The following is a 12,491-nucleotide window of genomic DNA, read 5'->3' as shown; positions in this document are numbered from 1 at the left end:
CATGGAAGAGACAGCGGTGTCTTGGTCAAGGACAGTCACAGAAAAGTCTCCCATAGAAGACTTCTCTTCAGCAATTTCTGAATTATCCCATTCCAAAACATTAGTATAGGAAGAAGTTGAGGTGGATATATGACTCTGGTTAAACACTCCAGATAGCATTGTTGTGTTGAAATGTTGGTAAAGATAGGGACTACCCATCAGTGGTTGGAAAGAGGTGCCAGAAGTTGAGGCCGGGAACCAAGCAGAACTACCAGCTGGAGCAGATACTCTGGAGTAGTTGCAGACATTTCCTGTTAGGGAAGCTGCATCATTCACCACGGGAAGGGAAAGCTGCAGAGTATATACAGTTCCTAATACAGATGGATTTTGAAATTTTTCTGTAAGGAACAATACGGTGATGAAAAAAATCTGTGTGACTAATTATCTCCTTCAATGCTGAGAGGAACAATATGAACTTAAAATTTAAGCCATCGAGATGCTTCTAGTACCAACAGTCACGTGAGTTTCCAAAATTCCAACAATTTGGGGTGATTCAAAGTCTGGAACATTTTGGCACTTTGTGTATTTGGTATCGTGCTCCCAAATGAACACAGAACTGTAGAGCCACCAAGTGATCTTCTCTGTACCTGGATTTCTTGGTTACAGATAGTTTTTCCTTACCCTAGCAATGCCTGTAGCTTGCTCTCCTATTGATTCATATGTTATTTCCTATAAGGGACGCTTTACCAAACTAGGATGTCTAAGAGAATGGGTAACATTCTTTGGACAAGAAGAAACCTGAGGGCCAGAAATGACAAAGAGACTTCATGTTTTCCAATAATTTTTATTGGTCATGTTAAGGAGTATAATTTGGACCAATAACTTACAGTGTTCTTGGGCTCTTTCTGGCTCTGCACTCTGAGTGACCCCTTGTAACATTCAGAAGAGTGTATGCAGTGACAGAGGTCCAACCAGATTGGCTGTGTAAAAGGCAAGTGCCTTATCTCCTCCAGTACTCTCTCTCTGTCCCTTATGAATTTCCAAGTTACAGAACCTAAGCATGTGGACTTTTTTCCAGGACTCTGCAAGATCACTACAATGCAGAAATGGTTAGGAAGATACCTTACATTAATATAGGCTTTTGGGGTCTTTACAACTATTACCATTGTAATCATCAGGTTTCCATTGGAGTTGTGCAATGAATATGTGCTAGTACGGTTCACTTATGACTTAATCTTGTTGCTGCATTGAAAGTTACCCTGATTTTTGATCCAGTTCAAAGATGACTACTTGAGTTTTTCCCAAGAAATGTTTTTGGAAGGAAAAATTTATTTAAATTCTGTGACTTAAGTTATTTATAAATAACTCTAAGAATAATAATGCATACACAAATATAATTTTTCCACTTCATGTGTTTTCATAGGAGGAAGTATAAAGAAAACATCATGAAAAATATGTATCACAGAACTGAAAAAGAAGTATATAGATATCAGTGAAATCTGGGCTATGTAGCAAGCTGTATAATACAGTAAGTTATTGAGAGCAGACCCAAGAGTAAACCCTTAATAACTGTGGATGTGGTCTCAAACAAAATCAAATAAAACAGTCCAATAAGTTTATTAAAAAATTGCTCCACATCGATTCCTCCTCCCCTGTCGGAGAGCCCGGCAAGCTACCGAGAGTATTCGATATGCCAGACACAGTAACAACAAAGTCTCCAATGGAGACGTTACTGGGCCCGCTCGAGCAAATCGATGATCTATGGGAGGGCCTTTTACATATACAATATGAATAGAGTATTCTGTTTTAGAAAAAACTGCTAGCCAAGAAATGGAATAGAAGGTGATTTTTGAGAGCACACTTTACCAGTCCATTAAACAGAAAAGATTTACCAGTAACTACATAAAAAAAGAAAATAGGAATAAACTGGATTGTATTTCATAGGTAAGAAATGTTTTAAATGAGTAAAATAGAGAAACTTCGTAATTACAAAAAATTATTCTCATCAATACCTCTGAATATTAAACAGCAAACAACACGTGTTAAACCTAGCATATGATTTCAGTTTATCACACAAACAGAAAAGACCATATAAAATGATCACAAAATATTGAAAATTACTTTCAAAACCTAGTGTTGAATTATCTTTATTAACCTGGAAAACGTTCTTCTCAATGTTAATAAATGAGCACCAAAAATTCCATTAAATATTCTTAATGTAGGAACAATCGAAATTAAGAAATATGACAAAAATGTGTAATTCAACATGTGTGACTTGATTTTCCTATTTCCTCTTAGGATCTAAAAACGGAAGTTGACTATTATCAAAATACTCTCATGTTAGGAAGAAAAAATCACATGAAATAATATTTGTAAAGATGGCAAGCAGCTTTAACCTGGAACCTACTCACCACACAAATGAATCAAATCTCCTGATTCAAGTTAGAAGATACCATTTTTTTTTTATTTCAACAGGCAACGCATACATGTACTTAAAAACTAGAACGTCACAAAAACATTGAAGATTCTATTTCTTCCACCCACCTAGATAGCCACTATTAGCTATTAATGGGATGCATCATTTCTGAAGCATGTTCATATTCCAAATTTTCATGTACCAAGTACTGTGTTCTAAAAGATAATAAGGAAAAAAGTCACCAAGGATGGCTGTCTGATATACTGGTTTTCCTACTGGTACCCTACTCAATGAATTGTATACTTTCTAGACCTGGCATTTATTGAAGTAAATTGCTTTGACTTGCTCTCAGTGTATTTACCTCAGCATATTTAACATATATTCTTTTTTGATTTTAAATCCTTGGTTTTCTTCAACATTCAATCCAGATGGTTTCCCCTTCCTTGATAATTGCCATCCATATTCTTCCTTTCTTTCTTACCTATTTTATTCTCCCTCATATAGTCTTGGTTTCGATTGGTCAATGTTTGATGAAAGTGATCCCAAACTTTCTTACCTTAGAGGGCTTGCCTCCCTACCGCTCAGCACTCCACACCTTCCCCATGCCCCAAATTTTCTTATTACCTGTTTTAAATAGAAAACTCAAAGATCAATGATTATTACTGTGTAATAGCACTATATTTAAACTACTGAAGTATAAATACAAGAGGAGAGACCATTACAGAGAAACCATGCGGGTATATATTAACAGGTTTCCACAGCATCTACATTTTCTGTTTCTGTAAAAATACTGTCTCTGTTTTACTTTTGTCAATGGATATTTTATAAAATACACGATTAAAAGGAAAAAGAAACACAGAGAATCAACATTATATATATATATATGTTTGTATTTGAGCTCATAAATACATCTAAAATATAAAGTAATCAATGAGGAAAAACAGTTTGTATGTGAGAGAAAGAAAGCCAATGTCTAAAATCACACAGGAAAGCTAAAATGAGATTTATAAAATTCTACTTGAACACTTTCTTTCAATACTACGTGCTGGTTTTACTAGACTTCTTTTAAGTTTAGTGATGATAAATCTAATGAAAAGCTTTGAAAAGTATTATACCTTACCTGACATGGTCAGAGAAGAGGAAATACCGATGAAAGGTAGACGAGAAGAGGAGACGGTAGGAGAGTACGTCTGAATACTGAAGCGGCTAAAGACCACAAGTGTCCAGTACAGATGACTGGTCAATGTTGATTGGTCATTTGTCACTGGTCACTTTCCAGGATGATTCAAATTTGTTTACAAACAACCGTATGGGAACCCCAACATTCGACCAATTGGTGGTTAGTTTGGTGGGAGAATGATGCCATAAAATAGGCAGTTAAAGGTAGAGCCTAGCCAATCAGGAGGTCAGATTCCCAGGAAGAATACCGGATTGGATAGAGAGAGGGGTAGAATGAAGCAGGCTAGGGAGATGGATTCCTGCAAGACAGTTATAACAGTTTCAACTTCCTCAGACTATTGTGTTAGAGAACTACTCCCATTATACTCAAGAGCTTACATATTTCATTAACAAATCAAGAAAATTACTAAATAATCATTTTATTGCACTGTTAAAGAAACAACATTCGGTATTACTAGTATATATTATATAACGTTTACAGCACAGCGGGTACAGCATTTGCCTTGCAGAAGGCCAACCCTGATTCCGATTCCTCTGCCGGGCAAGCTACCCAGAATATCTCGCCCTCATAGAAAAAACCTAGCAAGCTACCCATGACGTATTCGATAGGCCAAAACCAGTAACAACAAGTCTCACAATGTGTTGTAAGATGTTACTGGTGCCCGCTGGAGCAAATGGATGAACCACGGGAGGATAGTGCTACAGTGCTATGATTGAAAAAAAATGGTGGTTTCTTTCAATATGACAACACTTACTATGATAAGTTGTAGATGAATTGAGATGTGTTAAAATGTAAAAATAATGAGAAGTAATTGTAAATGCACAGGTATCTCTATTTTACAAAACAAAGAGTTGTTCTCAGTTTAAAACTGTAGAAGATAAAAAAAAACATATGCTCATTTCTGTGAAAATCTTACAATCTGAAAGAAAAGATAAAAAGTAAATTAAGTAATCAAAAAACAAGCAAAACATACAACTAATGTCAATTAGTATGATAGGCAAAAGATGAATGTTTTCAATAAATTAGTGCTGTGAAATAAATCAGTATTTAGCTATTAAACTTGTATAGAAAAAATAAGCATAAATTATGATCATATAATCTATATTGAAAGAAGTGTAAATTCCTCGTAAACACAAGAGCAATTTTCAAGCTCACTTATAGACAAAGAGCACAAATTAAAATGACAAATTAAAATGTGTCCCCAAATTACAAACATTTAAAAATCAGGTCACATCTTTTCCTAGCAAAGATGATAAAAATAGACCTTTTCAAGTTTTTTTATTGAGAATTAAATCTGTATAATAGTATGACAATATATACTTAGTTTTAACCAGTTTAATATTCTTTAAGTAAATTAGCTTTTGTGTGCGTATATGGAAATTCAGGGATCAAACCCATAACCTCACAAATGTGAGGCAAATATTTTACCACTGAGATATATTTTCAACCACAGTGAGATATTTTGGTTTTGTTTCTATAGTGTGAGGAATAGAACCCAAAATTTCATACTTGCAAGCCAAGTGCTTTAGCCCTGAGCTACATACCCAGTCATAAGTAAGTAATCTCTTTTCTTTCTTTTTGGGTCACACCTGGCGATGCACAGGGGTTACTCCTGGCTCTGCACTCAGGAATTACCCCTTGTATTGCTCAGGCGAACATATGGGATGCTGGGAATTGAACCCAGGTGGGTCAATTGCAAGGTAAACATCCTACCAGCTGTGCTATCGCTCCAGCCCTAGTAAGGTAGCTTTTTATATCAGATCTTAAGTAAACAATCAGAAAAGTAGACAAATAGATATAAATGTTCACAACAATATCATCTTAGCAGTAAAACATTACAATTATAAAAAACTCAGTAAAAAGTTATAGTAACTGAAATTTATTTTTTAAGATTATACTTGGATATATACTAATATAAATACATAATTGAAAGACTCCAAAGAAATGTACCTTCTTTTTACTTGTATGTTTATTGTGGTTCTTTTTCTCTTTTTAATATAGTTATCCTATGAACAATAAAAATTTGGACTTCTGTATGATTTTTTGTCAATAATTATATTTTGAAATTTTTTTGGAGATTGGTAAAGGTAAAGGCCGTCCCGTTGATCATCGATTTGCTCGAGCAGGCCCAGTAACGTCTAAAGCCCTCTTTACTATTGTTAGATCTTTCTGTGGTTTTATTTTTGCTTTATGTTCTAATCTTAATGCTACCACCATCTACTCAGTCAACCTAGCTAAACTTTAAGGTCTCTTCCACTTTCTCCTGCACAAGTTTCTGCTTTCTGACAAAAGGGAGGACCTCGAATGCTGACATCAATCTAATACCCAGGGCCGCAGGAGATAATGTAGTGCTTATGGAACTTGTCTCACATGCACTCAATTTGACTCCCAGCACCACTTGATTGCCAGAGTATCAAAGGCTGTATAACATAGGAGGACCCCAAGCACCATGGCTACGTTTTCTGAGAATTGCCTGTGGGGCCCCCACACCTCCTGAGCATTGCTTTAGAGACTCTCCCAGCAACCAAAAAATATGTAATACCCCAGAAACGTACTTGTCTTAAATTGGGACCCTCACTTGAGGTGAGGTTCACAAGGAAATATTGCATGAAAAAATAAATCAAAGAAGCAGGGGAGAAAGGGTATATCATGTGAGAAGAGATCATATATTTGGTGAAATGTGTTAAGATTCAGATGCCCTAGTCTTCCCACCAGGGATATTCCTTCAAAAATGCCCCCATTATACTGGAAGGGTGCTAGAACATTATATGACTGAAACTCAATTATGCACAACTTTGTAACTGTGTATCTCTTGGTGATTCTAATTTTTAAAGTAATTTTTAAATGCACCCATCAAAATTACCTTTTTACCACTAAATGGGAAAGATACTTTCTAATACTTATCCTCACCAAAAGCTCAATAGAGTGTGACACTTGCCAGGAAATGTCCTCCCTTGCATTTTTCTCATGATACTTATTAGTACTTAACTCTTCTGTTTCTTCCCTCTTCTCATGCCAAATCTCTCCGTCTCCCTTGCAAGCTCCTCAAACATTATGTATCTATTCAACACTCATGCTCTTTGCCACTTGCTCCTCTTGATTTCTTGTCCATGAACTGATTCTAAAACATAGCATAGCTGCAATTACAATATTCATGCCAAAGACAGTCATTGATGTATCTTTGGGTTTAGCATTCTTCAAGCTATTGGCACAGAGGTGAGTAACATTATTTTCCTACAGAGAACACAAAAATAGTTATGCTGGGTTTTAAAGTTCTATCAGTAGTCTGAGTTACAAATTAAGGATATATATTTTTAATGTTTTTTTTGAATATCTGTGAGATAGACCATTACAAATCTATTCATAATTTGCTTCCAGTCATACAACGATCCAACATCCATCCCTCCACTAGTGTACATTTCCCACCACCAATGTTCCTGGTTCCCTAAAGCCATCCCCCAACACCCTACCCCCACCACCAGCCTGTCTCTATGGCAGGATTTTTGATTCTTTCTCTCTGTCTCCTTTTTATTTTGTGCATTATGGGTCTCGTACATGTACTAAGAGGTCATCATGTTTGTTCAAGGAATTTAGTATTTTTATCAGGAAGCTAAGGCTGGAGTATCTTTGAGGTATGGAAATGACTGCTGAGGCTTCCATAAGTACAGGGCAGTGGGGATAGGATGCCCATTGTGACCCAGAGAAAGCCTGGAGATTTCAGTCACAAAACCCGCATATCCGAATTTTCAGCTGTTATATTTCAGTGAGAGCCATCCTGAGAAGCTGGAAACCAGACGAGGGCATGGTGGCCATTTTGGATTGTGGGAGCAAGTGGCTGCACTGGGTTCTGGTTGGGTGGGCACCCAACTAACCTGCCTCTCTCCGATTTACCCTATTCTATTCATCCATTTGCAGGTCCAAGGTTAACTGTGGCTTTTGATCTCTTTCAAGACTTTTTTATGGGTCTCTGAAACAAGACCATTCCATTAGCTTGTATAGCTGAGCCAGGGGTGGTTTGTGAACATGGCTCCCACATATCTTTAGGGAGTTTAATTTCTCGGGAAACTTAGTCCTGAGGTGTTGGGATCCAGCCAGAGGCACAGTGGCAATTTGAGGTTATCAGGAAGCATGAAGACACCATCAGACTGTTGATGCACTCATCTGAGGGTACAGGTTGACTTCCTGGAGGCATTGCACCACCAGACTAACAAAGATTCATTGAATTAATTAGCGAATAATCAACATTTTTAAAATGTGTAATTTTATTGCATTTTAGAATGGTAACTTCTAACAAGGAAATAATCTTCAGGCTATAATCAAGATATAAGATTTATTCTTAATATATTTAATAAAAGCTACACATTTTGGAAATTTATACAAGGAAATTTTTTATAGTATCTGTCTTCATAATTTACTTGTAAATTACTAAGATATCACTGTATATTCCACTGTTCTTAGCATAGAAATTTACAGACAGAAAGTGCTACGTAAAAGTTCATTTTGGCACTTCTGTTCAAGGTGGTACTAGAAGTACTTGCAATAGAAATAAGGTAAGAAAAAGATATAAAGGGTTTTTATGTATGAAAGGTAGCAATAAGCTCTCACTATTCACAGCAGATATCATACTCTATTTAAAGAATACTAGAACCACCACCAAAAAAGCTTCTAGAAACAATAGACTTTCATAGTAAAATTGCAGGTTATAAAAGCAATACCCAAAAGTGTATGGCTTTTTTATATGCAACTTATGAGAGAGAAGAAAGTGAAATGAAAAAGCAATTCCATTCACAATCATGCCTCAGAAAAATCAAGAACCTTGGAATCTGCTTAACTAAGGAGGTAAAGGACCTACACAACAGGAAATAACAAAGGATACGAGGAAAAGGAAACATATCTCCTGCTTATGGAATGGGAGAATTAACATTGTCAAAATGGCAATACTCCCCAAAGCATTGCACAAATTCAATGTGATCCCTATAAAGATACCCATGACATTCTTCAAAGAACTTGATCAAGCACTACTGAAATTCGAATGGAACAACAAACACCCACTAATAGCTAAAGCAATTCTTGGGGAAAAAACGATGGATGCATCACCTTCCCCAACCTCAAACTCTACTATGAAGTGATAATAATGAGAACAGCATGGTGCTGGAACAAAGGCAGAGCCGCAGACCATTGGAAATGGATTGAATATACTGACACACGATCACAAATATATAATCATCTAATCTTTGATAAGGGAGCAAGAAATGTGAAGTGGAGCAAGAGAGTCCTCTTCAACAAACTGTGCAGAAAAAACTGGACAGCTACATGGAAAAAAATGGCTCAGACCTCTACCTAACACCATGCACAAAAGTCAGATAAAAATGGGTCAAAGACCTCAAAATCAGACCAGAATCCCTCAGGTACATTGAAGACAAGGTCGGCAAATCCCTCCATGACATTGAAGTTAAAGGTATCTTCAAAGATAACACTCCACTTGCAAAGCAACTGGAAACAGAGATAAACAAAGGGGACTATCTTAAATTAAATAGCTTCTGTACTTCAAAAGAAACAGTGACCAGAAGCACAGACTCTGCCATGCGGGCAAGATACTCGCAGAAGCCTACCAGGTTCTCTGAGAGTGAGAACTGGACAATAAGAGATGTTATCTTATCAACAATATCCAGTCTCTGGATCTTGGCCATTGATGGGATTACATGGCTCCAGGGGCTGTTCGTGGTTGTAACACTTAGCTACTAGAAGATGGGGGATCTGGATGGAGGGGGCCCAGTCTTGATCTGAGCAGCCTTGGAGATCACATCCCCCTGTCCCGCACACCTGGGTTCTGTTGAAGTACACGGGGTTTAGGTTTATACAATTGCACCCATCACAGTGCTCCCGAGTCACTTCCATTACTTTGTCTGTCTGTAACCACTTCTATGCTCTCTGCCCCAACCAATTTGTACGGTCTCATCCTTCTTAGACACTGAAGCTGTACTGTAAGTTATTGCCTTCCTCCTCTCCTTATGTCTTTTGAGCAGTTTAACTTAATGCAATGTCTTTTTGTGTAGATACAGAAGACAAGTAATTAATATGCTTTGTAACTTAGGAATTGATTGGCTTTGAATATTATTCACTCCTGGGCTTCTGCCTTCTCAACTTAAGCCTCAGTTGCTCTCACTTCCTAGCACCCCAAGGGCAGGGTCCCAACGTGGGACTGCATGGAACCAGGGCAAGCCGGTAAGTTATGTGCTAACCTGGCATCGATGATGGGCCAGGCCAAGGTGCCACGATTCTTAACTATAAGTTAAGAGGTTGATCATAGGCAAATTATGTCATGATCCAAAAGTAATGACAACACTAGGGCCCTGCTGCTAGGAATAGGAAAGATATCTTGCCTGAGCGCTGCAGTCTGAGATCGAGATGGCCCTAGTAGAGCAATTCTACAAGCTCAAAGTATTTCTTACAGTGTCCATACAAAATGATTAATATTATATATGCTTATATGTTGGTTGGACAAGGAGAGGAGAAAGGCCTCCTAGAAGCTGTTTTCCTGTGTGTCCTGACTAGCTTGGATGAAACTGCTTTCTCCCCTTCAAACTGCCTTCAGTAAATGATTTCAGTATACTGAGGCAGTTTTCCTTTTCTTTCAGAAACCTAGCTGGTCTTAGATCTGCAGATATCAGGTGCTAGCCAGGACTGATCTTTGGGATGTAGATTCCCAGCTCTAGCCAGGCTGGTCTTTGGGATGCAAATCAAGGTGGTTGCAGCTTGTGAAAGTGCTTGTGGAAGGTTTCAGTTTGGCTTTGTATCTTCTTTCCTGAGGCCAGTATTACTACTGGCCTACTGATGTAAGGAAACAATGTGGATGTAAAGAAACAATATATGGTTTGCTGCCTCAATGTTCTTTCTGTAACTCCTTTTGATGACATCACTGTAATGCCCCTTTTAGAGGTTCTATGATTCATATAAGGGGATCTTCCTGGATCTCAGTGCCTGCACGTGCTTGAGGATTCCTGAGGCTTCTATGACATACATCTCTTCCATGTAATAACCTGCTGCTCCACTACCAACCAGCCTGACCCCCGTTTCCTTCCATCTCCTGACCATCGCCATCGACCTCCGTGGAGTGGGGAAACGGCCTGACCGCCAGCCTTTTATTTTTTGTGTGTTTACACAGGTTCTGCTTCCACTTCCTTCATGCATAAGTCTCCTTCAAGCTTGGGCAGAGTGGTCTTAAGCGTACCTATGGCTGGTTGCAGAGGTCTTCAGCTGCCGGGGCTCTACTCAGGGCAGTGAGGGAAATTCACCTCTCCCCGTCCAAGGGGCCCCGGTGAGGAAAGTCAGGTGCGGGATCAGGAGACTGTTGTTTTAGACAGATTTGGAATTAATTTTAGATCGAAAAGTACTTATGTGCTTAGTAATAAATTACTATACACTTGTTCAATCACCTCAGAGAACCCACTCTGCTTAGAGAACTAGATTTTTAAATACAGGGCTGTTTTGCCTGTGTGTCGTGACTGAGAATCACTCTCAGTAGATATGAAACTCACTATACACAAAGATGCACACAGGCTACTTTGGGTCATCTGTGTTGTTAATGTGTGTTGGCCATTAAACTTCACTGAGACCCCTTTTTCTGTCCTTTACAGGAGCCTCATGAGTCTCACCTTCCATTCAAGTTGTACTTGTAATAAGGTGGAATGAAATCATCAATATTCTCCTCACCTCTTCCTTCAGGAGAAAAATCCTACTTACAATCAAGATGGCCAAATTACAGACAACACTATCCACCTTTCCTGGAGATGTACACGGGACTGAGGTGAGAACAGCAAAAGGCTCTAGTTTAATGGTCTTAATGAAGGTTTCAGGGAAGGGCATTAAAGAAGACTCATATACCATCTTTCAAAAGAATTATTTTGTAAAACTGATGCCTTGGGTATGGTAAAAGATAATATGGTAAAAACCATATTTTTCTTTCTGGGACATTAAAGTTCTAAATCTATCTATTCAAGCTGCTTTGAAATACATTCCTTGATTTGGAATCACTGTCTGCCATAGGAGTGAGTAAGGACAACACTCAAAGTAATAAGAAGAGAAAAATATGGAAAAATTAACTCCTACTATGTTTGGTAACATATATACTAAAATTGAAATGATAGAGAGATTAGCATGGTCCTTGCACAGAGATGACATGCAAACTTGTAAAGTGATCCATATTTTTGTTGCAAGAAGAATTAACAGGGCGACTTTAAGCTAAGAAAATCCACACAAGTACAAAAATTCTACATAAAGATAGAACAAATCCCCATCACAACAATCTCCTCAATGTCAGTGGACTAAATGTGCCAATTCAGAGGCACAGAATGGGAAGATGAATTAGAAAACTGAATCCAACATTCTGCTGCCTGAAGAAACAATTCTGAACAATCAAAGCAACCATGGGCTCAAAGTCAAAGGCTAGAAAACAATTCTTCAAGAAAGAAAAGAACACCTCCACAAAGCTGGAGTGGACATACTAGTATCAGACCATATGTACTTCAGGCTATAGGTTATAAGAGACAGTGAAGGTCATTTCTTCATAATCATGGGATCTGTACATCAGAAAGAACTCACCCTCCTCACTGTAGGTGCTCCTAATGAGAGATCAGCAAAATACTTAAAAAATAACTTCTAATAGACTTAAAGAAAAACATTGAGAGCAACACAATACTAGTTGGAGATTTCAACACTACTTTGTCACTTCTCAATAGATCAAACAGACTAAAGCTCAGCAAGGAAATATTTTTTTAAGGGAAGTAATGAACAACTGTTGGCTTAGAGAAGAAATCAAAGGGGAAATAAAAAGTTTCCAGAAACAAATGAGAATGAGGACACGAGCTACCAGAACCTGTGGGACACAGCAAAAGCAGTGTTAAGAGGAAAGATTAT

At 37.8% G+C, this 12,491-nt stretch overlaps 1 pseudogene; it reads left to right on the top strand.

Annotated features, from left to right (window-relative positions):
- Positions 1 to 11,685: 11,685 nt before the first annotated feature.
- LOC130025935 (uncharacterized) lies at positions 11,686 to 11,784 on the top strand (annotated as a pseudogene).
- The last annotated feature ends 707 nt before the right edge of the window (positions 11,785 to 12,491 follow it).

The sequence above is a fragment of the Sorex fumeus genome, unplaced genomic scaffold (assembly GCF_029834395.1).
Source record: "Sorex fumeus unplaced genomic scaffold, SorFum_2.1 ptg000032l, whole genome shotgun sequence".
Taxonomy (NCBI): domain Eukaryota; kingdom Metazoa; phylum Chordata; class Mammalia; order Eulipotyphla; family Soricidae; genus Sorex; species Sorex fumeus.
The sequence above is the reverse complement of the archived record's forward strand: the minus strand, read 5'-3'. Positions and strand labels throughout refer to the sequence as shown.